A 26,737-nucleotide genomic window follows, 5' to 3' on the forward strand; every position below is an offset into this window, starting at 1 on the left:
AAATAATAATAATAATAAAACTTAAAAAAAGGTTCTCATCATAAGAAAGAGATTTATAGCCACATGTGGTGATGGATGTTAACCAGACTTATGTGATAATCATTCTATGACATATACAGATATTAAATCATTATGTTGTACATCTGAAACTAATGTTATTTTTCAATTATATCTCAATTTTAAAAATTAGTAAAAAAAGTCCCAATTAAAAAAATAAATAATTCCATTCATTTCCCATAGTCTTTCCTTGTTTATTCTGTATGTATCTTAGTTCATATAAGATGGTGTAAATGTTATAAAACACCTAAAATCACAGTCTAAAAACACCATGTTATAAATTAACTGCATTTATTTACGTCTTGACCCAACACTTATTCATTAAAAAATCATCTTTTAAGTATTCTGCTTTAATAAGTCTATTTGTAGCTCAAATATTTTAAACTGCCCTTTATTACAGACTGTATTGATATTTTAAATGAATCTCTCTCTCTGGATATGTATATATCTATATGCCTATATATCTTTATCTGTATCTATAAACTGCTCATTTTATTTTAAACCCTTCTCCCAAGACCTCATTCTTTTCAAAAGCATATGAATAACATTCTTAGCCTGTCTTCTTATACCATATTTTAATAACTCACATTCTGTTCTTCAGCATTCCTTTAAATGCTTTCTACTTTATGCATTTTCGTGTTTAGGGAACAATAATTTAGATTGAGCTTAAGAATGTTTAAAACCAACACTCTAGATGAAAGCCTATGAAAATAAATAGTTTTCTTTTTTCTTCTATTTCCAACTGTTTGCTTCTTTGTGATCCTTGCCTCCTCTTGATTTTTCCTTGTCAGAACTCTGTCTTCTGGGTAATATTTATTATTACTAGTTCATTGTACCTATGCTAACGATTAGTACTCCTTCTTCCCCTTAAGTTTTGTTTTGTCACTTGTACTTTCATGGGTAAAACACATGATGCTTTCCTATCCTGGTCACTCTTTCTGCTCACAAGATCCCTGGACACCCGGTGTTGCTCAGTGAGAGGCATCTCCAGTGCTGAGAATGATGCCTGACCCATAGTTTACAGTTTAAAATGCCTGATAAGGAATGGAGCTGTTCAGTGCAGTATCATTCCATCCTTACCATTAGCCATGAAAGTCATCCTGTCCTTGGGAAAAATTATACCACTGAGTTACTTTCTTCCCTGATCATTTGAAAAAGAATGAATTTTATTATTATTTGTAACATGGACTGAGCAACATGAAAAAGCATGTATTTTATTCAATGTAAAGGATATGCTGGGAAATACCATTTACATAAACTTCCATGGGAATGATGCCATTGAAGTCGTGCAATGGAGTGGTTCAACTATTCCCTTTAGTAATGCTACTGAGTACAAAGTATTTTTTGTTCCCATTTAATTTCTTAAAAGTGTTATTTATTTATTTATTTATTTATGCACACACAGTGGGGAGTGGGGTGGGGAGGAGCAGAAGGAGAGGGACAGCAGACTTCATGCTGAGTGTGGAGCCCAACATGGGGCTTGATCTTAAGACCTCGAGATCACGACCTGAGCTGAAATCAAGAGTTGGATGCTCAATGGACAGAGCCACTCAGGTGCCCCACTTGAAAGTACTTTCTAACATAAGTTTCTTTTATTCATTTATTCATTCACTCCATTCACTCACTGTTCATTTATTTTTTACAGTATTATGGAGACATATGGCACTGTCATATGGCACTTTGAAAATGTAAGGTGTATGGCATGATGACCTGACTTCCATAAATTGTGAAATGATCACTACTATAAATTTAGTTAATGTCCATCATCTCCTACAGATAAAAAAAAAGATAAAGAAGAAAAAAAATTCTTCCTTGTGATGAGACCTCAGTATCTATTTTCTTAATGACATCTAAATACACCACATAGCTGCATTAGTTATTTCTTAAAAATATCTTACATCATGATTGAAAGTATTTGCTCAATAATTCTGGAGTATGGGAAGAATTGATAAAATATGGGCAACTGGAACAACTGAGATTGGTTGTTCATAATCCAAGATTCTGCGAGCACCTTTTTCATTTACACGTTTCTGGAGAATCTCTTGGCATTGTGGGTCTGAATGCTGAGTCAAGAGACCTGGATTCCCATCTTGGCTGCTAATTATGACTTTATGGTCTTTGTTTCAAATAAAAAAAAAACCCTCCGTCTCTAGAAGGATAGGACACTGCTGGTGTCTGAAGCTGCTCAAAAGAATGTAATTGAAGACTTGAAAAATATGCCTGTTGTTACACTTGGCCAAGTGCATAATCATGATGTTAGAAGGGACTTGAGGATCGTTTTAAGAGACGAAACAGGTGAGTTATAATGACTAGACCAAGTTCCCATTTACAATGAAGGGCAATGCCAAATTCATTGCTTTTTCAAATTTGTCAGATTCTCCTTTTCCTTCACTTCACTTCTATGAAACAAACACAGATGTAAAAAATAAGCCTTTTCTAAATTCCTTGAATCCTTGAATTCCTTGAATCTCCTTTACAACTCTCAACAAATGCATGTTAATAGGAATAGAGTGAGTTAACTGGAATTGAATTGGAGCTACTGTCTGAAGGGTGATAGTGAAGAAGATGATCTAAATCAGCACTTCTCAAACTTCAGTGTGCCTTACAAATCAGTCTGGAATTTGGTTTGACAACAGATTCTGCTGCTGTAGGCTCGGGTTGGGATTTGAGAGTCCTCTGTTCTAACAAATTTCTAAGTGATGCTGATGTTGCCGGTCACTTTGAGAAGTGAATGTCTACCAGATGGTAGGAAAGCCATGTGGGAGAAAGCCTTTCATTTAGTAACTAATTTTATGTAAACTCATTTCTGGAGTGAAGGAAGCGACAAGCTTCCTATGCTAGCTTTATGGAATACAGCAAAGAAAGAGTCAGCAGGCAAGTAGATGGCAGCCATGCTTCCTATAAACGAAGTTCTAGGCCACTGCTGAAAGCAGCACATGTTTCCACCATGTCTACATTACCAGGATCCTGGTTCCTGAGAAAGTGTCAAATTTCGCTCTTTATTTCCTATTCAGATAGGACTGTGGGTGTCTAATATGTTTCAGAAAAGGTTTTTCATCAAACATGGTTAAAATCAAATTTGGATTCCTGGGGCAGCCCGGGTGGCTCAGCAGTTTAACGCCGCCTTCAGCCCAGGGCCTGATTCTGGAGACCCTGGAGACCTGGGGTCAAGTCCCATGTCGAGTTCCCTGCGTGGAGCCTGCTTCTCCGTCTGCCTGTGTCTCTGCCTCTCTCTCTGTTTGTGTCTCTCAGGAATAAATAAAATCTTAAAAACAAAAACGAAAAAACCAAATTCAGATTCCTAAGGGCGTAAATTTCATTTGTTAGACAATTGCATTATCTGTAAAAGCTTCTTAAGGGTAGGAAGTAAGAGGCATGTTTTCTACAGTTTCGCTTGCTCCTGCCACATAATATGGGAAGATAAAAACACTTGCTTTTATTTGCAATACTTTAGTAAAGAGATAGTTCTTAAATTTAAAAAGATGGAAATCAGTTTTTTAGAATTTCCATATTTCAGTGATATGGATTCTACCTAAAACAGCTAGTTTTTTTTGTATTGAAGGATTTAAAATCACTAGATTGCTTTCTTGAATTTTTTTATTTTTCATTTCTGAGATCAATGATTAAATTTTTTAGGTAACCCTTACTTTTCAGAATGAATTGCAATTTTTTACTCATTCAGCACATTTTATGTATTTCACTGGAAAGTAATAACTTAAGTTTACCTCATCAATATCATTTTTCCTAAGCCAGCCTTGGTTTTACTCACTTATTCCAGAACTTCACTATCCTTTGGAATATAGGCTCTGATTCTCAGGGTTTGTAACAGGTATAAGAATGTCACATGTGTCATGGATGTCCATAGTCTGGAAAACATAGATGTTATTTTTCTTCTGCTTGATATAAAATATGTGGAATTGTAGAGTCACTTTATTTTTCATATTGGGTCATTTTATTGTATCTCTTATCAATGGGAACACACAGAAAATAATATTTTTAGAGACTCGCATATCCCATAATTAGGAATCTATTCTCCATAGATGGATGACTGTTACAACAGATTTCCCACCAAATGATGTGAAAGTTTTGAAAAGATCATATATTTCTTAAGTATTTTCCCAGTAACTCAATAAAATTATATTAAAAGTGTATGGCAAGTGTGAAAAAGGGATCAAATACATTTCAGTAAGGAAACTAGGCTCATGAGCCAGATAGCAAGTACATCTATAACTAATATTAACAAGAACAACTAACATTCATTAGGCACTTACTAGTAGCTTTCTCCATATTCTCTTATTTCTTGGAGAAACTCTATGAGACTAATACTGCTGTTATCTCATTTTATGGATGGGGAAATTGAGAAAAGATGAGGTGAGTCAACTAAGTCACACAGCTAGTAAAGCAACTATATTGATCAAATCAGAATCAACCTACTTCAAACGCATACGCTTTTAACTACTACTTCCGAAAAAGGGGGAAATGTCAACATATTTTAATAGGAGCTCATTGCATTTTATTGCACAATAAATATGATTTTACTTCTTGCAAATTTTATCATTTCTATGGCAATTTTTCTAGTATTCAAAGAGATGAAGTCAACAACCCCACTATGCAGTCAGGATTTTAGTTCTAAGACTCAACCCCCAGGCATGCAATGAACCTATAATAGGAACTGTCTGTAGATGGAAGAATGTAGCTTTGGTCTTATATTTATGCTACAATGATACTTGAATCATCACCAATAATAAAGACTCTGAGGACAGTGAAGTAAATATGCAAAATCAGAATGGTATTCAGCGTTTTCCTCCATTGATGTGTTGGCTTTGCTAAAAACAGCCCAGATTTTGCCTGAATTGTAAACTAAGCAAATATGACTGGAGGAGACACAGGGAACAGATGTTGATTTTTAAAAGACCACTTATCCATCATCACTTTTTTACATAATCAGCTGAAACCAGCATTCAATCCCTTTTCTTAAAATTGTTGTTAGTTTATCTATGAAGACTAAACCTCAAAGATTGTATGAGGAAAATGGAATGATTTCTTTTGAAAACTCTACTGTAATGATGATTTGGTGAAGTTATTTATAGATGATCAAATTATTTTCAATCTTATTGAATCAAGAATGTTCGGAATTGTATTCCTGTACATGCTGTTTAAACACCATGACACATATGTACCATGATTAGATTAAGGAGTCAAGGGGCATTCTACCATTTCTTGACAATAAACAAGAGGTGTGAGTTGTTCTGTTATACACAAAAATGGAATATGGAGATTCCCTTGCAGAAATAAATTCAAATACATACAAATACTTCCAAACAGATGAACAGTCTTTTCCCAAGTTGGAGAAATACAGCATAGGGGTTCAGAAACTAAGATCAAAGCCAGAACCTGCTGCTTTCTAGAGATGAACATCAAGTTATTTAACTTCCCATGCCTTAGTTTCCATTTGAAAAATGGAGATAAAGTCTTACAAAGATAAAGAGACAGTGTTATAACAGACCACTAAACACAATACCTAACAGTCAGGAATTGTACTGGTTTTCTATAATTTTTGTGGAGCATCATTAAAATCATATACAGTTGACCTCTGGACAACATGGGTTTGAACTTCATGGGTCCACTTACACATGGAAATTTTTTTTTCAATCAATAGACATACAGTGGAGTAAATGCATTTTCTCTTTCTTACGATTCTCTTAACATTTTCTTTACTTTATTGTATGAATATACACTATAACACATATAACATAAAAATATTTGTTAATTGACTCTTTATGTTGTCTGTAAGGCTTCCAATCAACAGTAGGCTATTAGTACTTAGATTTTGGGGGAGTCAGAAGTTACATGGAGGTTTTCAAGAGTACAAGGGTCAGTGGCCCTAACCTCTGTGTTGTTTAAGGGTCAACTATAAAATCCCTCAGCACCAGGGAAATATTGATAAGTGTATGATTTTTTGCTATGGGTCTGAACCAAGCAGAAAAATGACTGAGCAAACCAAGATAATTTTGAGGTCAACCTATTTCCAGAATAATTCTGAATAACAGAAAAGATTGATCACAACTCCATCTTCTTTTTTTTTTTTTAAGATTTTATTTATTTATTCATGAGAGACAGAGAGAGAGAGAGAGAGAGAGAGAGAGAGAGAGAGGCAGAGACACAGGCAGAGGGAACCCCCCTGCTCCATGCAGGGAACCCGATGTGGGACTCGATCCCGGGTCTTCGGGATCACACCCTGGGCCGAAGGTGGCACTAAACCGCTGAGCCACCCGGGCTGCCCTCCATCTCCTATTTTTAAAAGCATTAGAGTAGTGATTTATTCTTTAGTTCAATCAGAACTAATCTTATTATTGGATAATGAAAATTTTCTGAATTTGGACATTGTCTCGCCAGTCATGGATAGGTGGACATATCTATTACGATTAGGCAAACTTATCCATAAAGGTCTTAACAAAAATATATTTTTAATATAAGGGTGAAGACTATGTTAAATGGTGGTAGTTTCCATTTCAAAGAATGAGATCAGCTGCTCGCTATCATGAATCCATGTAGTTATTTATCCTTGGCTTATTTTACCCATGTAGTTCAATCTTTCATCTGTTTTTGTTGTTATTGGTTCAAGAAAGTCATAGCAGTAAAAAAAAAAATCAAAGGCATTGAAAATAATACTTAGATGTATCCAAATCATATGGAAATACTTACATTATATATTGTTTCGATTATCTATTTAGTGATTCTCTTTCTCTCTGAAATAACAGATACCCTACTTTTAGCCAAACATAGGACTACCTCATAAAAGACTGCATTTTCCTGTCTTCCTGGCATCAGGACTAAGTTTTAGCTAATGAGAAGTAAAAGGAAGTGTTGACTGAAAACCTCTTTAAAAGACAAGTGGCAAAATAAATAAATAAATAAATAAATAAAATAAAAATAAAATAAAAGACAAGTGGCATATCATACCCACTTTCATCTTATTTTTGAAATACAGATGTGATGAATGGAGCCATCTTGGATTATAATACCACAGATCAAATTCTATGGTGAACAGAGCAGAACATCTGAAGAAGCTTGAGTACCCTTTAGAAACGGAGCCATGTCAGTCCTGGCCTGCTTCTAAACTTCTTTTACATCTGAGAGAAACAAGATTGCTAAAGTTTACTAATCTGTCTTCCACAGCTGAATTTAACCCTAATCAATATATGAAGAATTTTATGTAGATTATTCATCCGAAGAGATGTTCTATCCAAAATGGATTTCTTTTAGGAATTACCATATGCCATATATCTTCCCTGGGAATTCACCATTCATATTAACAGAATAACATAATAAAAACTCAGAGAATCCCATAATAAATAGAAAATGTTTGACTTCATTAATGTATTGATTCCCAAATTTATTTAATCAGAGATTTTCAAATTTTTGGAATAATACTAATATCCAGGTTATTAGTATTCCTTCCACACAATGCACTTTGGGAAATGCTGATCTATTTCTGTTGCTGTTCCTCTGAATTAGCATTTGTCATGAATTGTCCATATTGCTCAGTCTTTTGCTTACTTGCTGCTTGGGGAGCAAGCAGTCCCTCAGTTTTGTCTCAGATCTTGGCAAAGCTGGCACTTCTGGAATATTTTTTTATCATTTTTCCATTGAAGCATTAGACTGAGAATCCTTTCTGTGATATGGAGTATTAGTTTGATTGAATTTTGACTAAGTCTGTTGGATTTTTCTTGAGTTTATAACAACAGATTACTAGATATCTACTAGAAGTAATAATTTTCCTTTATGCCTAGATAAATGTTCAGGCCAATAATTATAGCAGTCCTAAGAATATAATTTTTATTATAGGCCTTTCAAGAGAAAGTATTTTCTGGACTTTACTTTAAAAATGACATTGCCATCTATGTCAGAAAATTTATAAGGAAACAAAGCACAGATTTACTGTGTCAACAGGAGTCCTGGCCTAGAAAATGTGTATTAAATCATGGCTTTTTTTTTTTTTTTTTAAAGTAGGCTCCACGCCCAGCATGGAGCCCAATGTGGGGCCTGAACTCATGACCCTGAGATCAAGAGTCAGATACTTAACCAACTGAACCACCCAGGCACCTCAAACATAGCTTTTTTTTTTTTTTTTAATAAAAAACCTGTAAAATTAATATTAAAATTGCTAAACCTGAGATAAGTGTTATCAAGATACATTTTCTTCAACAGTTAAAATTTAATTAGTGTGCATTTAAAAAGTGTACCCACCTATCCCTCTATTGATAATTACTTTCTACCAAACCTTTAAGCTATAAAAAAATATAAATTTAAGATCCATTTCCACAAAGGCAGTACTTAAGAGTGATCTATTTTTTAGAAAAGCCCAAATAAAGTAAGATTAAAAAAACACAAGGACCTATCTAGAAGGATATGGCTTATAGTGATATATGAATGTCCACGCTTGAAGTATGGTTTAGCATCTGTAAAACAGGCCAGAAATTAGAATTTGGTATGCAAGGCCTAAGCCTTCAACTGTTTTGTGGATGTTCTTTAGATATACAGCAAGTTTATTTTCTTTAATGCTCCTTTGTGCAAAATTGCTTCAGAAATAAAATTATGCCTTGTTCCATGTAGTGAACTTCAGCAACTTAAAATGTGTTCTTAAAGCTGTCGTAAGGAGGTGGGTCTATGCCCAGATGACTACAAGAGCTGGGTAAATGGCATACTGAGTGAGGCAGGCAAGTTGTAAGACAAAAGGGCATGATAGGAACCTTCTGGAAACACAGGACCATTGAACCTGTGGATTCAGATCCAGTGTTGCCAGATTTGTCTCTTCAAGAAAAGCATATAAAAGTCCTGACTTTGGGATCCCTGGGTGGCGCAGCGGTTTAGCGCCTGCCTTTAGCCCAGGGCGCGATCCTGGAGTCCTGGGATCGAATCCCACGTCGGGCTCCCGGTGCATGGAGCCTGTTTCTCCCTCTGCCTATGTCTCTGCCTCTCTCTCTCTCTCACTGTGTGGCTATCATAAATAAATAAAAAAAAAAATTAAAAAAAAAAAGTCCTGACTTTAAGATATTGGCATCTATTTAAAAGCAAAACCAACCAAACAAACAAAGCCCACAAAAATGAGCAGGGTAAAAATCAGCCAAAATCTAATGAACAACAGCATATCTGTGGGTCTAATTCCTGATTTTCCCAGGGGCTGCAGTTTGCTACATCTGGTTTATAGCATCCTATTTCTCCACTCAACACCTTATTGAGGAAGCATTTTCTACAGTTTTCTAGTATCTCTTTCTTAATCAGCTCTTGCACAGGCGTTATGTAACTTCTTTCTACTGTGACTAAGTGGGGCATAAGGGAAAATTCGCTGTGAACTGACTACAGCAGATTCAGTCCATTTGTGACCTCTGCTATCTTTAAAATAAACTTATCTTTTAGATATAGATAAGTCTCCCCTGAATCTGGAGGTTGGGAAAAAAATTCCAGACTCTTCTATAAGCCTTTTCCCTTTGTCGGGAAAACCGACAGACCATGTTCTCCCTACCCCTGCATCCCCGATTACTAAGATGGGTGTCAGTGTCTTGGTTAAGAGCCTGAGCTTTAAACTCAAGACACATGGGGTGACTTCCTGTTTTGCTACTTACTTTGACAGAGAGAGAGAGAGAGAGAGAGAGAGAGAGACCAGGGGAGGGGCAGAGGAAGAGAAAGAAGGAGAAGCAGACTCCCCGCTGAGCAGGGACCCTGATGTGGGACTCAATCCCAAGACCCTAGGATTTTGACCTGAGCCAAAGGCAGACACCTAACTGACTGAGCCACCCAGATGTCTCAGTTTGCTCTATCCTTAACAGTAGATATTAGTAAGGGCAACCCATTTGTCATTACATAGCTGTAATTCTCAGGAAATTCTCCCTGAATTCGAGTTAAAATGGTACCTATTAGCCTCATTCTATCACTTATCTATCTATCTATCTATCTATCTATCTATCTATCTATCTATCATCATCTATCTTTCTATCTATCTACCTGGAATATTACTCAGCCATAAAAAAGATTGAAATCTTGCCATTTACAACAATGTGGATGGAACTCAGATATATTATACTAAACGAAATAAGTCAGTCAGAGAAAAACAAATACCATATGATTAACTCATATGTGGAACTAAAGAAACAAAACAAATGAACAAAGACAAAAGAGACCAGTGAAAAAACAGACTCTTAACTATAGAGGACAAACTGATGGTCACCAGAGGAGAGGTGGGAGGGGAGAAACAGGTGATGGGCTTTAAGAGCATACTTATCCTGATGAGCATTGAGTAAAGTATGGAAGTACTGAAGTACTAAAGTATTGATTATATTGTACACTTGAAACTAATATAACACTATACATTGATTAAACTGGAATTAAAAAATTAAATATTTTTGTATCTGTTTCTTCCTTTTGTTGGAAGAAAACAGAGGCACAGTACTTCTCCTATAGGAACAATTTAAGTTTTTTAGCTGGTCACATGTGGAAATGCTAGAGGAACCCCATGTTTCCTTCTAGATGTAAAGTCTTATTATCCGTTCATTTTCAATGATCTATTACAAGTCACTGTAGAATTTTATTGTGTGCAGATTCACATCCTACCAGCTGTCTCTAAGGGAGGAAAGTAAAGAGTAAAACTCCATTATTTGTTGACTTCTTATTTTTCATTAGACCTTCAGGGACTAATTTTTTTCCACAATGAAGAGAAGTTCTATGTGTTTAGATACCCAAAAGGCTGTCTGTGGGATTTGGTATACTAAATTCATTGGCAGGTAATGAAGGCATTCATTAAGGCTTTAGCATAACTGGCTTAATTTCATCTCCATGGGAAGATGGACAGCCTCAGAAGCCCCAGAAACTGGTCTGTTTTATCAGAATGCAGCATCAGGGTCAGACATGCCCCACCAAACCCCACATTCCTTTTAAATTCTTCTCCAGAGCACACTAGCTCAAGGCAAAAGTTCTAGCAAAGTGTCCCCCAAGTGTCAATATCTGACACATACTACATCAGTTTTATTCAAGGAGAGGCTAATTCTGTGAGAAAATTCAGTGAAGTGTACAGAGCTTTATCATATCCAAAGTCATTGCTCAACCTTTAAGGGTCAGTGAGGCAACACTCATGTTCTCAATCCCTGCTTGGTAATAAGGACATCTCGAGTCAGTTTTGTAGTCGACAGAGAGGCAGGGTGTTTTGAAGTACAATGTAGGTGGATGGCCTCTGATCCATCTGTTCTGGTAGCTGGGCCTTTGTAAATGGCCTAAAATTATGATGTCTCCTCTGTCTGCTGCTGCCCACACGTGCACCATGAAAAAGGGATGATCACTTCATATGCCAGGGCAACAGTAATGAATATTAATCACAAAGGAGTGGAACAAACAGTGACTGTGCTCCATTTCTGATTAGCATACTACACACTGACATCATCCTGGAAGTTCTAAAGAGGCAACACCATGGTAACTCTTTCTCTTATTCTAACTAATGCTCTTGGAATTATTGGAGGAGCACACAAATGCAAAGAATGAGATTTCTGTTGTTCTGAAGATTTGGTTTGGTTTGGCTTTTATTTTATTTTATTTTTTATTTTTTAAGATTTTTAAAATTTATTCATAGACACAGAGAGAGAGAGGCAGAGACACAGGCAGAGGGAGAAGCAGGCTCCATGCAGGGAGCCCGACATGGGACTCAATCCCAGGTCTCCAGGATAACACCCCAGGCTGCAGGCGGCACCAAACCGCTGCGCCACCAGGGCTGCCCTGGTTTGGCTTTTAAAATCAGGTCATTGAAACTTTTCTCTTTTTATCCCAGAAAAATAGCCTGTACATTGGGCAGCAACACTTTTAATATCCTGCCATTCATCAGTCGTGTCTAATTATGCTCCCTAAACCTATATATTATATTACTGTCATTTTCTTCCAAATATCAGTTTATTTTTATTTTTTTTTAATTTATTTTTATTTTTATTTTTTTTTCAAATATCAGTTTATTAGAAGTTAAACTGGACTTTAACAGCTAGATTGCTTCTCAAAGCGTGACTGTGAATAGGAAACCAATGCTGTGTGAAGTGCTTGGACTAGTGATTGACTCTTAAATGCATCATAGGGCATAGAGATTGTGTTAATGGGGCAAATTCTATTAACTTAGTGTCTCAAGGTAATCGACTTCTCAGTATCTTTAATAAGGTGCACAGCCACCCATGCTCAGTGGTTGAGCATCTGCCTGTGGCTCAGGTCATGACCCTGGGGTCCTGGGATTGAGTCCTGCATCAGGCTCCCTGCGGGGAGCCTGCTTCTCCCTCTGCTTATGTCTCTGCCTCTCTCTGTGTGTCTCTCATTAATTAAAAAAAAAAGATGCAAAAGAGAGATACCACTATCAAAACAGATCTATAGATTTCCAAATGCACACTGAGCATAAAGATAAACTTACAATTGTCCAGAGGAATATGCCCAAAATTGAGGGAGGAGAAAATCCTCTAGGGAGGAGAGTGAGACCAAGTGCTGGTCAGGGGGAGATGGTAGTTCCATCTCTCCTGTTAGAAGATTTAGAGTAAGAATGTATCATTCATTCATTATTATCCAAGTTAAAAATAAAATTTTGAAAATGGAAATGTGAGTTGGATTGCACTCTGCACCAGGGGCTGACATTCTTCCTCATGCGCTGGGGGAAGAGCCCAGGTCTACCTCTTTCCTTCCCTCTCTCTTCACTTCTGCTCCAGCTCTGAGAGTGCTATGGGAAAGCACTGCTCACACTGTCCCACTGAATTCAATATCAAGCTTCCCAAAGCCTTTAGGGCCTTAGTTGCTCCTCTGTAAACCTCCTCACCCTTGCCTCTCTGTTTAAAGGCTGGACACGAATAAGTGGACCTTCAGGAGGTTCTTATCACTGAACCTGGATATTTTAACACACTTAAACATTTAAGGATATAAGTGGTAGTGTTCCTTAGCATCCTATTCTGACTTGGATAGCATTTCCCAAACCCTAAACAAAAATCTATCCCAATAAAACCTAAAAGATATGGATGATCAGTATGCAGAACCACTAGAATAGGTTATGTATCACAAATCAAATACACAGTCTGTAACACTTTATTATTAAATCATCTCAAAAGTCCTGATGTAAATCTAAAGGCAGTCAAAGTGGCTTTGAATTAAGAGGTATAAGAACCACCTGAGTCCCAGTCCCAGTATTTTACTAGTGTGACCTGGGGCAAGTTAATGAGCCTTGGTATTTTCATTTACCGAGAAAGCCATAATTATACCATGGTTCTCTTAAGCGGTTATTTGGAGGATCATCTGTTCTGAGATTGCCCTGAAGGGCGGATCACATGGGGGAGGTATTTATGTTGCATTTTACATTTTCAAAGATGAATCTAATGCTCCCTTCTTTTTACCTGTCCTCTTAGAAATCTGTCCCCATCTGAGCTCGACCTTTTTAGATGACATGACACTTTGCTTGACATCTTCCTTAATCTAATTTGAGTTTTTTAGGGGTCTTCTATGAATATATAAAAGATTATCTAGCTGCATTTTCCAGAAGTGTCAGTTTTCCAGAAAACAACTTCATATTTCTGTAATAAGAGTTTTCCTTTTTACCTGTAACTTTTTTTAAGATTTTATTTATTTATTCATGAGAGACAGAGACAGGCAGAGACATAGGCAGAGACACAGGCAGAGAGAGAGGCAGGCTCCCCATGGGGAGCCCAGTGTGGCACTCGATCCCAGGACCCCAGGATCACGACCTGAGCCAAAAGCAGATGCTCAACCACTGAGCCACCCAGGTGCTGTGATAATGTTTTACACATAAAAAGACCCACTGTATTTCACAGGGCTGGTGGTTAACGGTACAGTAACAACTATGTATTGAGGGCCCTGTCACATAAGAGGGAATTCCCTGGATCTGCAGGCAGAAGATTCCAGTGTCCACTTTGTCACTAACCAGCTATTTGACCAGATGTCCAATCAACCAACCTTCTTGGGTTTTCTTCACCTAACATGAGATAAACCTTCACAGGCTTGTGGTAAGGAATAAACGAGATCAGTTGCATACAAAATGGGCACATCAATTTTAAAGAGTTTACGAATGTTAAGAGAAGTAATGAAAGAAGAAGGAATGTATTCACCATGTGTTCTGCCTGCCACTTACAACCAACACGATACCTATATATTGTAGTGTCATACCAAACTGTCTGAAAACAAATGGTGTTTGTAGTGTCACTTGGCTTTAACCACACACATCTGTCTCTGATCACATGGCTTCTTTCTGATCAAACCCCTTCCATGGGTCCCCACCATCCAGACTCAAGTTGAAGCTCTGTTACCTACAATTGTCTGACTCCATGACACCCTCCAACCTTGTGTCCCACACCACCTCCATTTATAGACCCCATTGCTCAGTCAAAGGAAACTGCTTCCCATCTGCCAACTACTACTGAAATTTCTGACCTCACTGTTTATCCACTGCCGAGAGTGCTGTCTCCCATTTTTATATGTCCTGCCTGGTCTTTGGGCCTCAGGCCAAATGTCACTTCCTTTATGATCTTTCTCTGAGTCATACTTTCTGAAGCCTACTCTCTCTTCTTTAGAATTCCACAGAGCTTTGCCATTTTACCCCTCCTACCTTTTAGTATCATTACCTATGCACACAATTTACCCTCCCAATGACACTGCAAACTTTTTAAGCCTGAGCCACCCTGTTTCAGCCTCATGGTACCTGCACAGTTTGGCCCAATGCATCTCACTTAACAGAGACTCGGCAAATGAGCAATGAATGGATAAAGGAAGTGGAGCGACAGGGATCACATTCAGTTGATGCAGGTCACAGAATTTCAAAAGGACACCCCCACTCTAACCTGCTCTGAAAGATCAGTGATTTCAGATAAACATGTGTACTTAGCAATCTATAAAATTCCAAAGGAGAAATGTCTGGCCTTCATTATGTAATTGTGTAGTTAGGTGCTTAAATGTAAAGATAGTTTGCAGGGACTGAAATGTACTGTTATCAGACATTCTTCGTGTCCATGCTTCACCTTAAGTTCTGTGGTGTCTCATGGAAAACTTATATAACCTATTAAGTCTCTGGGGTTAATTGGTTGCAAATGTCTGTCGGAGTTGGCAGATTTCTAAGGAGGGCAGGACAAACAGGAGGAGGCAATGAGGACCGGCACCTGACCCCCTGGCCAGGGTCCTTCCCCACTCAAAACTTTGGTAATGTCAGTTTTAGGAAGATATGGAGACAAGAGGCCAGCCTGGACAATCTCTATGGATTCATTCTAATTTTGCAATTCTAGGCTCCTGGATATTTTTCTGGCTCTCTTGAGCTATCATTAAGGATGTGTCAAATATGTCATTTTATTGGCTCTAAACAGACACCTCAAAGGGCGAGCATAGAAATGAAAGAAAAGATGTGTTCTCTCTGCTTGTACACCGTGAGGCATGACAGATTCCCAATTCATGGTTTGGCCAGCATTTTGGTGGGTGATCCATGAAGCACGAAGCAAAAGGACTCAATTTCTTCTCTTTACAACCCTATTTATTGCATTTCTGACAGCAGGGAATGATGACTATGTGCTCCAAAGATTCCTTGCCCACTTCTATTCATCTTAAACTTTTTTTTAATTTTTAAAATTTATTTATGAAAGACACAGAGAGAGGCAGAGACACAGGCAGAGGGAGAAGCAGGCTCCATGAAGGAAGCCCAATGTGGGACTTGATCCCAGGACTCCAGGATCATGCCCTGAGCCAAAGGCAGATGCTCAACCACTGAGCCATCCAGGCATCCCTCATCTTAAACTTTAAGAAAATTTCCTTTTGTTGCCACTTCCTGCATATGCCAACATTGTTTCAGGAAACCTAGGAGGCTCTGCTCTCAGGTGAAAGGGAGCTTTGAGGTTTGTGTTCAGGAATGGTGGTAATGAATTCAGATCTTATACTTCTAGCAGAGCAGTATGTTAAGGACAGAATATGCTCCTACTTCAATTTCCCAGCCAAGAAATATACTGGGATGGGAATAACATAATCACAGGGTTTCTTATATTTTTATCAATTGAAATATATTTATATTCTGCTATTTTAAAAACAGAGAAGGATTTGATATGGCTTCATTCAGCAGCACTGTGCCAGGCTCAGATGCTTGGCTGGGCCCAGAATGAGAAAAGCACACTTCCTCTGAAGCCACGCCCTTTCTTGGTCTGAGGATAAGACTTTGTTTTTGAAATAGCTTCAAGAGATGGTACTAGACCAGCTTGCATTTCCTGATGCTGTGTTAAGTGTTCCTACATCTCACTTATGAATTTGCTGGAAGGGGAACTGGTCATGGGAGATTCATCAATTTGAAGCCAATATACTCCTCGGTCGAAATAAGAGTGCACACCAGGTGACTGGCTGGAAGCTCGATCCATGAAGAAGTATGCGTGCCTGTGCAAACATGGCACTGATCACCTTCTTCTCCACTAATGCATCTCCATCAACTCTAAAATAAACCCTCCTCTAACTTACCCTGTGTAGTTATATTCTTTCTGCACTGAACATATTAGTGTGTGTGTGTGCACATGCACCTGTCCTTTTGTGTTGACTTTACAGGCTGTACGTGGTATTATTTACTGGGCATTTGCATAGATGTTTCACAGGGAAAATGAACGGGTTTCCTGAGACACAGGCGGGGTCATGTGAATCCAAATGTTGAACAGAGGAGTCTGATTTATTTCCTTATCCTATTTTGCTCTTCTTACCTAGTTTCAAACTTTGTTGCTAGCACTGGAAGTTATTCTTGAATTGGCTTTCCATTAGGTAGGTTCCCTACTGCCTGGCAACTCCAATAGCCCTCCTCCACCTGGGTCAGCTTCTGGAACGCTTCCTTTGATAACCCTTGGATAAGCTGGATCATTTTCTCCTCTGCACCTGGTACTTGCTTTTCCTTATTGGGCTTTAATACACTGTTTTGATAGTGATTTAATGCTTTCTTCCCCTTACTAGATTATAAATCCTTTAAGGGCAAAGACCATGTTTTATACCTCTGTGTTCCCACTGATTAGCCCATTGATAATTAATTCATGTTTATTACATTTAACTTGAAAATAAAACTCTAAAGATTATTAGCTTCAAAATTTTTAAGATTTTCCTTCAAATGCTCCAAAAAACATGTCAGAGATATGGTTGATTCTTTTTTTTATAAAGATTTTATTTATTTATTGGAGAGAGAACAAGCTTGAGAGAGAGAGAGAGAGAGAGAGAGAGAGAAGGAGAGCAAGAACAAGCACGAGTGAATATAAACCCTGGGGAGAAGCAGAGGGAGAAGGAAAAGCAGGCTCCCAGCTGAGCAAGGAGCCCCATGTTGAGGCTTGCTTGATCCCAGGACCCTGAGATCATAACCTGAGGCAAGAGTGGATACCTAACTGCTTGAGCCACTTGAGCCACCCAGGCATTCGATGGTTGGTTCTTTCTTGAACAAGACTGAATATCTGAGCTTTACTCAGACACATTTAGAGATCCAAAAAAGTGATCTGTATATAAATGCATAATATATGATACGTAAAGAAAATGGCCTCAAGTAAAATACCAAAAGTGATTATCTCTGGGGAATGAAGTTATAGGTCATTTTTCTACATCTTGCACTATAATATGATGAGTATGTCTTATTGTTATAATAAAGACAGTAAATATTAATCACATGGCAGAAAACATACATGAGAGCTTTTCATCCGTGTCCTTCTGCATATTACATAGCAATGAATTAGTTCATCTAAGTCCACTACCTCATGAAAGGATGCTTAGGGTAACACTTCCATACAGAGCTCCCTGGTCCTGGGAAGGGAAAGAGGCAAAGTGGTCCAAATGCGATATAGTTGGAGCAGTTTGGATCCTTGACACTTGTTCATTTGACACTGGATTCTCTCACACTTCTCAACTTTAATTTCTTACAACCTGAATTGCAGTGACTTAGGCACATCTTCATTGATTCCTCTGAATCAGTGGGCTTCTGACTTTTCTGACTGTATCTTACAGAAACCTTGTATCTTTGCTGTGATCTGGTGCACACACATAGCCACTCTACTGAGACTAAATCTCATGTGATAATATCTTCACTTCATAGGAGGTAATCAGATGCTTTCTATTCTTTACTATTCTACATAAAAAATGCACTTCTTAATCTCCTACATTGATTTCATACCTTGAAACTTGAAAACCATTGTTTGAAAGTCTAAGGACTTTGAGGTCGACAACCATGCTTTATTCATCTCTTATAATGCCTTCACACATAGAAGAAAGTCAAGAAATACTGCTACCTATTTTTTTTTCCAAGTAAAATGAATAATCTCTTGAACACCACTGACCAAATGATCTTTCGATCCCTGCCCCATGTTTCCTATAGTGCAGAGAACATAGTGGGCATTGGCTTGCTCAAAGACCACAGAAATCTATAAATATTCACACTGTAATGTCTTCATGGAAGGAAGGAATAAGGAAAAAAAAAAAGAAAGGCAGAATCAGTTCTGTTTGTCCTTGAACAAAAGGTACAGGAATGAGTTGGCATGGAGACTTTGAAATGACTGAAGATTTGCTGAGTCTCATATTGGCCAGCAAGAGCTCCATGTGCTTTTTATTTTATCGTTACTAGATAAAACTTTGCTAACGGGGAAACATGCTTAAATCAAAATGGCAGTTTGAGGTAAACCAGCACTTTTCCCTTGATCCCCAGTCCCATCGCCTAAATCTGTGGCAGATTTGTTCTCTGACATCTCTAAGTATTGAAAAGGCACTAATTAGTCAGGAACCAAAGATTGCCCATATCTTCATTTGCTTTTCCTACTGTAGTGTCAATGTTAATCATACAACCTTGTGCCTATATTAAACTTTATCCTAAAGATAAAGATTCATTTTAAGACCCTTCTTTACTGGGACTTATTCGAGTTGTGCTGAGCAGGTGTCACTGAGAACTTGCTCTGTATCAGGCATGATTTTAGATCATGTGGGGCAGAAACCTAAGTGATACCTCAACAGTTCTTGGTCTAGTTGGCAGAGGCAGCCATATCCACAGTAAGCTCTGCTACCATATTTCAAGTGTAATACCAGAGGTCTGAGCAAAGAGCCATGGATACACAGAAAGGGAGCCCATGCTTCTGCTGAGCATGATAGGTAGAGTCGGAGGTGGGGAGGGCTCACAGAGGAGGAGACATTTGAGCAGGGCTTTGAAGACTGGGCAAGAGTCATCAAAAATAGAAGTTATGGGGAATGGCTGCCAGGTCCGTTGTGGGCCCACGCCACCTGCAGCTCACCTGCCCGTGCCCAGCATCCCCAGCTGCCTCCGTCAGGGGAGTGCAGGTGGAGACCATCTCCCCAAGCAACGTACGCACGTTCTCGAAGCAGGTCAGACCTGCGTGGTGCACTACAAGGGGATGATTGAAGATGGAAAGAAGTTTGATTCCTCCTGGGACAGAAACAAGCCCTTTAAGTTTATGCTAGGCAAGCAAGAGGTGATCCCAGGCTGGGAAGAAGGGGTTGCCCAGATGAGTGTGGGTCAGAGAGCCAAACTATCTTCCTAGACTACGCCTACAGTGCTACTGGGCACCCAGGCATTTATCCCACCAAATGCCACTCTTGTCTTAGATGTGGAGCTTCTGAAACTGGAATGACAGGAACGGCTTCCTCCCTGAATTCTCCATTCTTGGATGTGCCATGGAGGGATGGTGCCTCCAGATGTGCACACATGACTCTGTATAGAGCTTTTCCTGATGTTCCACTACACTCTTTGTATAAACATCAACCCGACTGAATGTATTCTATCACTCAGCTTTGTTCTTTCCCTTTCTCCTCATATGTGTGTTGACCTAAACTATATGCCATAAACCTCAAGTTACTCATTTTATTTTGTTTTCATTTTGGGGTGAAGGTTCAGTTTCAGTCTTCTGGATCTGGGTTTCCACTTAAGTATTAATTTTCCACTTAAGTCAAGTATTAACATCACAAGTCACGGGTTAACTTTAGAATAGGAATTGGTATTGGGGGATTACAAGAATCTTTATTCTTTTTTCAGATGAAATTTTAATCTATTATATATTAAGCATTCTCACTGCTGCACTACAAAGCCATAGCAGATGTGAGGCACGGTTGATGGCTGAAGTAACTCTCCCAGTTGAGAGATGTCCTTGGGTGGAGTTAAAAGCCCTACCTGATGACCTATCAGATAAAGGGCCAGTATCCAAGATCTATAAAAAACCTGTTAAACTCAACAGCAAAGAAACAAACAATCCAATCATGAAATGGGCAAAAGACATGAAGAGAAATCTCACAGAGGAAGACATAGACATGGCCAACAAGCACATGAGAAAATGCTCCGCATCACTGGCCATCAGGGAAATGCAAATCAAAACCACAATGAGATACCACCTCACACCAGTGAGAATGGAGAAAATGAACAAGACAGGAAACAACAAATGTTGGAGAGGATGCGGAGAAAAGGGAACCCTCTTGCACTGTTGGTGGGAATGTGAACTGGTGCAGCCCCTCTGGAATACTGTGTGGAGGTTCCTCAAAGAGTTAAAAATAGACCTGCCCTACGACCCAGCAATTGCACTGTTGGGGATTTACCCCAAAGATACAGATGCAATGAAACGCCGGGACACCTGCACCCCTATGTTTCTAGCAGCAATGTCCACAATAGCCAAACTGTGGAAGGAGCCTCGGTGTCCATCGAAAGATGAATGGATAAAGAAGATGTGGTTTATGTATACAATGGAATATTCCTCAGCCATTAGAAATGACAAATACCCACCATTTGCTTTGACGTGGATGGACCTCGAGGACAAACACTATATGCTCTCATTCATTTGGGGAATATAAAAATTAGTGAAAAGGAATAAAGGGAAAGGAGAGAAAATATTAGTGAGGGTGACAAAACATGAGAGACACCTAACTCTGGGAAATGAACAAGGGGTAGTGGAAGGAGAGGTGGGGGGGGTTACTGGGTGATGGGCACTGAGGGGGGCACTTGGCGGAATGAGCACTGGGTGTTATGCTATACGTTGGCAAATTGAACTCCAATAAAAAAATTAAAAAAAAATAAAGCTCACCCACAACAAAAGACAAACAAAAACATATTAGACTGTCAAATCACTGTTATACACCTGTATCTAATGTACATTGTGTCAGCTGTACTGCAATTTAAAATAACAAATACTCCTTCAAACCAGAAGATAGTAAAAAAAGTTTGAAAACACAAATATAAATAAAAATAACTGTAATTAAAAAAAAAAAAAAAGCCCTACCTGAAACTGAAGTGGGGAGGGGGAAAGCCTCTGCCTCCACTGCCCCTCCCCCCCATAAACCCTCTGCCTTTTGGAAGCAGATTGTTCTGACTGCAATATTGGACACTACAGATATCTGTTCCCAGGCCAGCAGGGACCTCCTGCTGAAAGCCTTCTTTATGGTCTGGCTCTTTTTTTTTTTTTTTTTTTTTTTCCATCTTGTGGTTTTTCTAACAGATATTCAGGACTTTTGTAATCTCATAGCTATCTGAGCTCCACTTTCTAAATTTTAAGAGCTTTAATTGAAAGTTTACATTGAAGGTGCTGTTTGTAGACACATAACACCCAATAAAAGCCCAGCCATCATGACAAACCCTTGAGTGTTGTCTTGAGGAAATGATGCTGGTCATCACAGCTTCAGCATCTCCTGGTTTTTGATGTTCAGCTCCCCTGGCTGATCTCAGAGTTTCCTGGCTTTTCCTCCTTCCCCTCTCATCCCATTGCTGTCCTGTGTAGTGATTTGGTGAGAGAAATTATTGCAGCCTACCCCCACCCCCACTTGCCCGCATTACGTATGAGTTTCAAGTTTTATTATTGCAATAAAATTGCTTTATTCTGGCTTTTCTCCAAAAAAAAAAAAAAAAAAAAAAAAAAAGAAGAAGTTACTGGTAAGGGGCATTCAGGGTAGTGGGGACTATATGAACTTGGCTGTATATGAACTTGGCTGTCAGCCGCAGGTTGAGTGCAGGATTCTCTGAGGAGTGCTGACTGGCTGGGTGCCTAAAGGTTTATGGTGTAAGGAGGGGCAAAATTAAGTTGATATCGAGATGAGAAGGAACTTGAGTATCATGGTAGGGAGTTAAGTATTTATTGGGCGTTTGAACATGGGCCGCTTTGTTTACTCGTTAATTGTCGAGTATGTGCAAAGCTTGTACTCTCAGTGTTTGTGATGTGGAATTATACAGCTGCAAGGGAGCTCAGGTTATTTTATACAAACCACTAATTTTATACATGAAGAAACAGAGAAACAGAAGTCATTTGGTTAAAAGGGTCTTTTCCCAGGGTTTGGAGAGAATTCAGCCTATTTGCATATATATAGAAAGCAATCTTCCTGCTGTGGTTGTATAGACTGGCTCTAGTCAAAAAGAAAAACAACTCACTGTTTATTTAAATTAACCAGGAAGGAAGTGTGGGGGCAGGCGGGAGTACCGAATAATCTCACTATTCAGGACACAGAGGAATTTGGTGTAAAGGTAGCTTTGATTTGGATACCTTCCAAGGGAACAGAGCTACATAAGTACCGGAAGGACTTGGTAATGAGGCAGTTTTATGCCTAAAGTAATCACAAGCAAGAGCCTCTCTTCAACTCCACCAGGGCATCTTTTGCATTCAGTCACGAACAACGCATGTAGGAAATCTCCTTGGGGGTTTAAAACAAAATCCTCCTTAGTTAGTGTACAGGAATTCCTCTGTTGGTAAAAATGATTTTTGGGTGGAGTCTGAATCCCATGAATATACTGAGTCTAAGAGTATCGGCCTCCTTCAATAGGTCCTGTTTTGAATGTAAGAAACCTCTCTTCTCATCTGGCTCTTTCCTTCAAGTGCGCTACCTCCTGATTTTTATGGTTGTCAAGCTCTGGGTTGTAGGGCCATCTTGAGCCTAGGCCGTACTCATTGTAGTGCCAGGCCAAGGTTAGTGTTTTTGCACAAGCAATGAAGAAGTCTGCTGAGAAATATCTCATGCTGAGGGAGGACAGAGTCTAGGTAATAAGCTAGATCCAAGGAAGAAGCCTTGTTTCTGTGGGGAGATCCCAAGTCATTAACTCTAGTTCAGCCCTGGTCCAGTCCTACAAGAGAGGCGAACCCCAAATCAAGTCAATACAAAAGCAGAACTTTACTAACTCTCTGGGAGGATGGAGCTTACAAGGCTTCAGGCCCAGTCACCATTGTCCTCACTGCTAAGGAAGGCTGGGATGACTTCTTAGTGTGTACAAGTAAGGAATGAATAGAGTGAAGGTGCATATATTTCTAAGAGTAAAGACAAATGCTACAGATTTTGCAAAGGCAAAAAAGTGATTCAAAGTTGAGCAAGTAGCCATGGACGTCTAGATGTCTTCATAGGCAGCACAGATTCCAATAATCAGGTTTTGTCTCAGTCTGACAAAATTGTAGATGAAGAGCAGGACAATGACAAAAGGTCACTGGCTGGCAGCTAACTGGTGGAGAAGCACCGCTTCCTCTGGAAGTCAGGAGGTCAGTATCACAATGGAAGGACGCTGCAGTTCACTCATGGTAGTTTCCTCTCAAGTGATTTTACCACGAAACAGTAAGTGACAGGTTATGTCCTAGGTTGCAAGCAGGGAGATCTAATTCTTTTCCTCATTTCCACAAAGGTCATGAGCAAAAACTGAGCATGATGGCTGAGGCAACAGTGTAATGATCTTTTTAGTAAATATATAAAGCATAAGCATATAAAGACTGTGAGTGCTTCTAAGTGAAAAAAAAAAAAAGGTATTTCTACCTGCTTTCACAGACTTACTGTTTTATTCCTGAGAAGATATAAATATATTGATTCAACCTATAGGGCACCTGATCTCCTCCTCATGTGGCTCTTAGGAAATTCTGTCTCCCTCGCCACCTGTTGGTGCTCTGGGTCAGGGCGCCTCCAGACCTCATGTTTGCTGCTGAAATTTGATTACTTTTTCAGAGAGTGGATAATTTGTCAAGCTGACTTTGCAATGATAAACTGCACCCCTCCCTCCAGAGTTCCACCAGTGTCTGCGACTCCTTCTACAACTAGAGACAAAATTGTGGAAGATGAGCTTCCATTTTCCTGCCCAGGTCTGTTAAAAGTGCCAGAACGCTTACCGTCATATGGCCAGGAATAGAAATATATATTTTAAAGTAATATACAAAGAAAAATAGTTCCTTCTCATAGTGAGTTTGTTCTCCCAAATCGGTCAGGAGGTGTTTATAAAGCACTTGGTGCCAAAAGACTGTGCTGGAGGAGCCAACCTCAGACACCACCAGCCAGCAGCTCTCCTCCCTCTCCTGGTCCATCTTGAGCCCAGGCTATGACCGCCTCTGAATTTCATTTCTCAAATAGTCTGATCACAGGGAATCCAAGGATTGCAGATGAATGGAAGACTGTAGGGAGCATCTTATTGGAGATCTTCCACTTATAGCCGAAAGAATGCAGAGATCGACTCGCACATTTCAAGGCCCTCGCCTATCCCTGCTCCTGGCCACATCCCACCCTTGGGCAATGCTGCCTTTACCCTCCGGGGGACAGGAAAGCAGAGAATGCAGCATGATACAGCATAACCATTTCCTACACGTGCCCTTAAAATACAAAGTCCACATTAAAAAAAAATGCTAAGCACAAAGACAATTTTGAAAATTTCCTTGTGAAATGAATAGGGGATTTTCCACCTCCTCAGCTAACTGGTACTGAACATTCTGAAACTGGGACAGAGGATACATCAAACAAACATCCAGCAGTTTCAGGCATGAGAGATGCCCCACCCCCACCCTGCGACTCTCACCCAAGAGAGACACGTCCCACCGAGACATTTCATTTCTGAATCTTGGGGCATCTTGTTAAATTCCACAGATGCTGCTTTAGGTTACACACATTGTGCTTGGGGGAAGGGAGGGATAAAGAATATTCAAGATATTTTTCAGTACTTCACATACATTCTCTCTTTTAATCCTTTCAACAACCTTGAGAAGTACATCTTTTAATCTCTATTTGACAGATGTAGGAATAGAAACTCAGGAAGAATCTCCTCAAACATACAGAGCCAAAGAATAAGTGTGCTGGGATTAACAGAGTTCTTTCTGAGCTGAAAATCTAGGGTGTTTCAAAAGGCACGTTTCACAAACGGTCTTAAATCACAGTTCCTGGGCATGGGTATCATTTCACTATTAAAGAGGATTCCTTGAAAGAGACACAGCATTTTCTAGATTCTTTAAAAGTAGAGGTGGGTACAGTGTTTGAGTAGAGAGAAGAACAAATAATTATAAGAAACTCCTATTTAGTTTGTTCATGTATTAGGCTTCAAGTGCTCATCAAACATTAATTTTTGTGGTCCTCATAGCAATCCTGTGAGGGAAGGCCGCTGTTATCTCCATTTTAGAGACGAGCAAACTGAGCACAGAGAGGTTGAATAATTTGCCCGAGATCACACAGCTATGAAGTGGCAGAGATGGGTTTAAAATCCCAGTGGCAGGGCTCCAGAGACCCTGGTTTGACCACTCTGTTGTGGGGCCCTCCCTAACCCTCTCCAACCTGCCAACAAACTACTCAGGTCAAAGCATTTCTGGTAAGGCTGGTACAAGAAGGAACACCAAAGATTTTTTTTTAAAGATTTTATTTATTTATTCATGAGAGAGGGAGAGAGAGAGAGAGAGAGAGAGAGAGAGGCAGAGACACAGGCAGAAGGAGAAGCAGGCTCCACGCAGGGAGTCTGATGTGGGACTGGATCCCAGGTCCCCAGGATCAGGCCTTGGGCTGAAGGCAGAGCTAAACCGCTGAGCCCCCAGGCTGCCTGGAACACCAAAGATTGATATGCTAAGCCTTACCTGAAAATAAATGCTTTTTAAATATGGAACGTAAAATAAGGTAATGGATAGCAGGTGTTTAGAACCCCAAGGCTGAAATAATTGTTGACCTGGCTAATCAAGTTTAAAAATTCTAAAAAGAAGAAGAGGAAGAGGAAGAAGTAGAAGGAGGAGGAGGAGAGGGGGAGGGGCAGGAAGGAAAGAAAGTAGAGAAAAAAAAAACATTGAGTCCATATACAGTTAAGCAAGGCCCTTCTAGTTGGTACAGCCAACTATACCTACACCACTGGGAAGCTCTTTGACCAAGCTGTGGCAATGGTGCTGGTAGAGGAAAGGGGTTTATAGTTTACATATAACTTATTACTGGGGAAACGAGGCCCAGAGAGGCCAAGGTTCCCACCACTGGAATCCAACTTGGAACTGCTAGTTTTACATGTAGCTGTCCAACTCACCACACAGATTCATTTATTTCACAAAGGGATGGAGTAAGTCAGAGCTAAGCCAAACCAAACCAAACCAAACCACAACAGAAACAAAAGCAAGCTGACCTGAAGGACACTTTAAGAAGGCAAGTTTCTGCACACCAGTTTTGATAAGTCACATTTGGCTAATGTCCCACAGTTACCTTCTCGAATGTCTCCTACACCATTCTTCCCCTTACCCACTGCTCTCTGGCCATACATTCTCTCTCTACGCTGCTCTGGGAATACTCCCAATGTGCTTCTACTCCAATGCCTTTGCACACTGGGCCTGTCCTCTCTTCCTTGAACTGGTCTTTTCCCAGAGAGCATTGTCATGTCACTCGGTTCTTTCTTAAGTGTCATTGTATCAGAGTCCATCCCTGACTACACTAGATAACCATCTTCTTCATG

General features: G+C 39.4%; 1 protein-coding gene and 1 pseudogene across 13 annotated transcripts in view; one reads left to right on the forward strand and one right to left on the reverse strand.

The window, feature by feature from the left end:
- Positions 1–26,737, reverse strand: part of LOC140631715 (transient receptor potential cation channel subfamily V member 3-like) — a 541,542-nt gene that overhangs the window by 101,474 nt on the left and 413,331 nt on the right. The gene's annotated exons all lie outside the window — the stretch shown is intronic.
- LOC140631717 (peptidyl-prolyl cis-trans isomerase FKBP1A pseudogene) lies at positions 19,434–19,691 on the forward strand (annotated as a pseudogene).

Source organism: Canis lupus, chromosome 4 (assembly GCF_048164855.1).
Source record: "Canis lupus baileyi chromosome 4, mCanLup2.hap1, whole genome shotgun sequence".
NCBI lineage: Eukaryota > Metazoa > Chordata > Mammalia > Carnivora > Canidae > Canis > Canis lupus.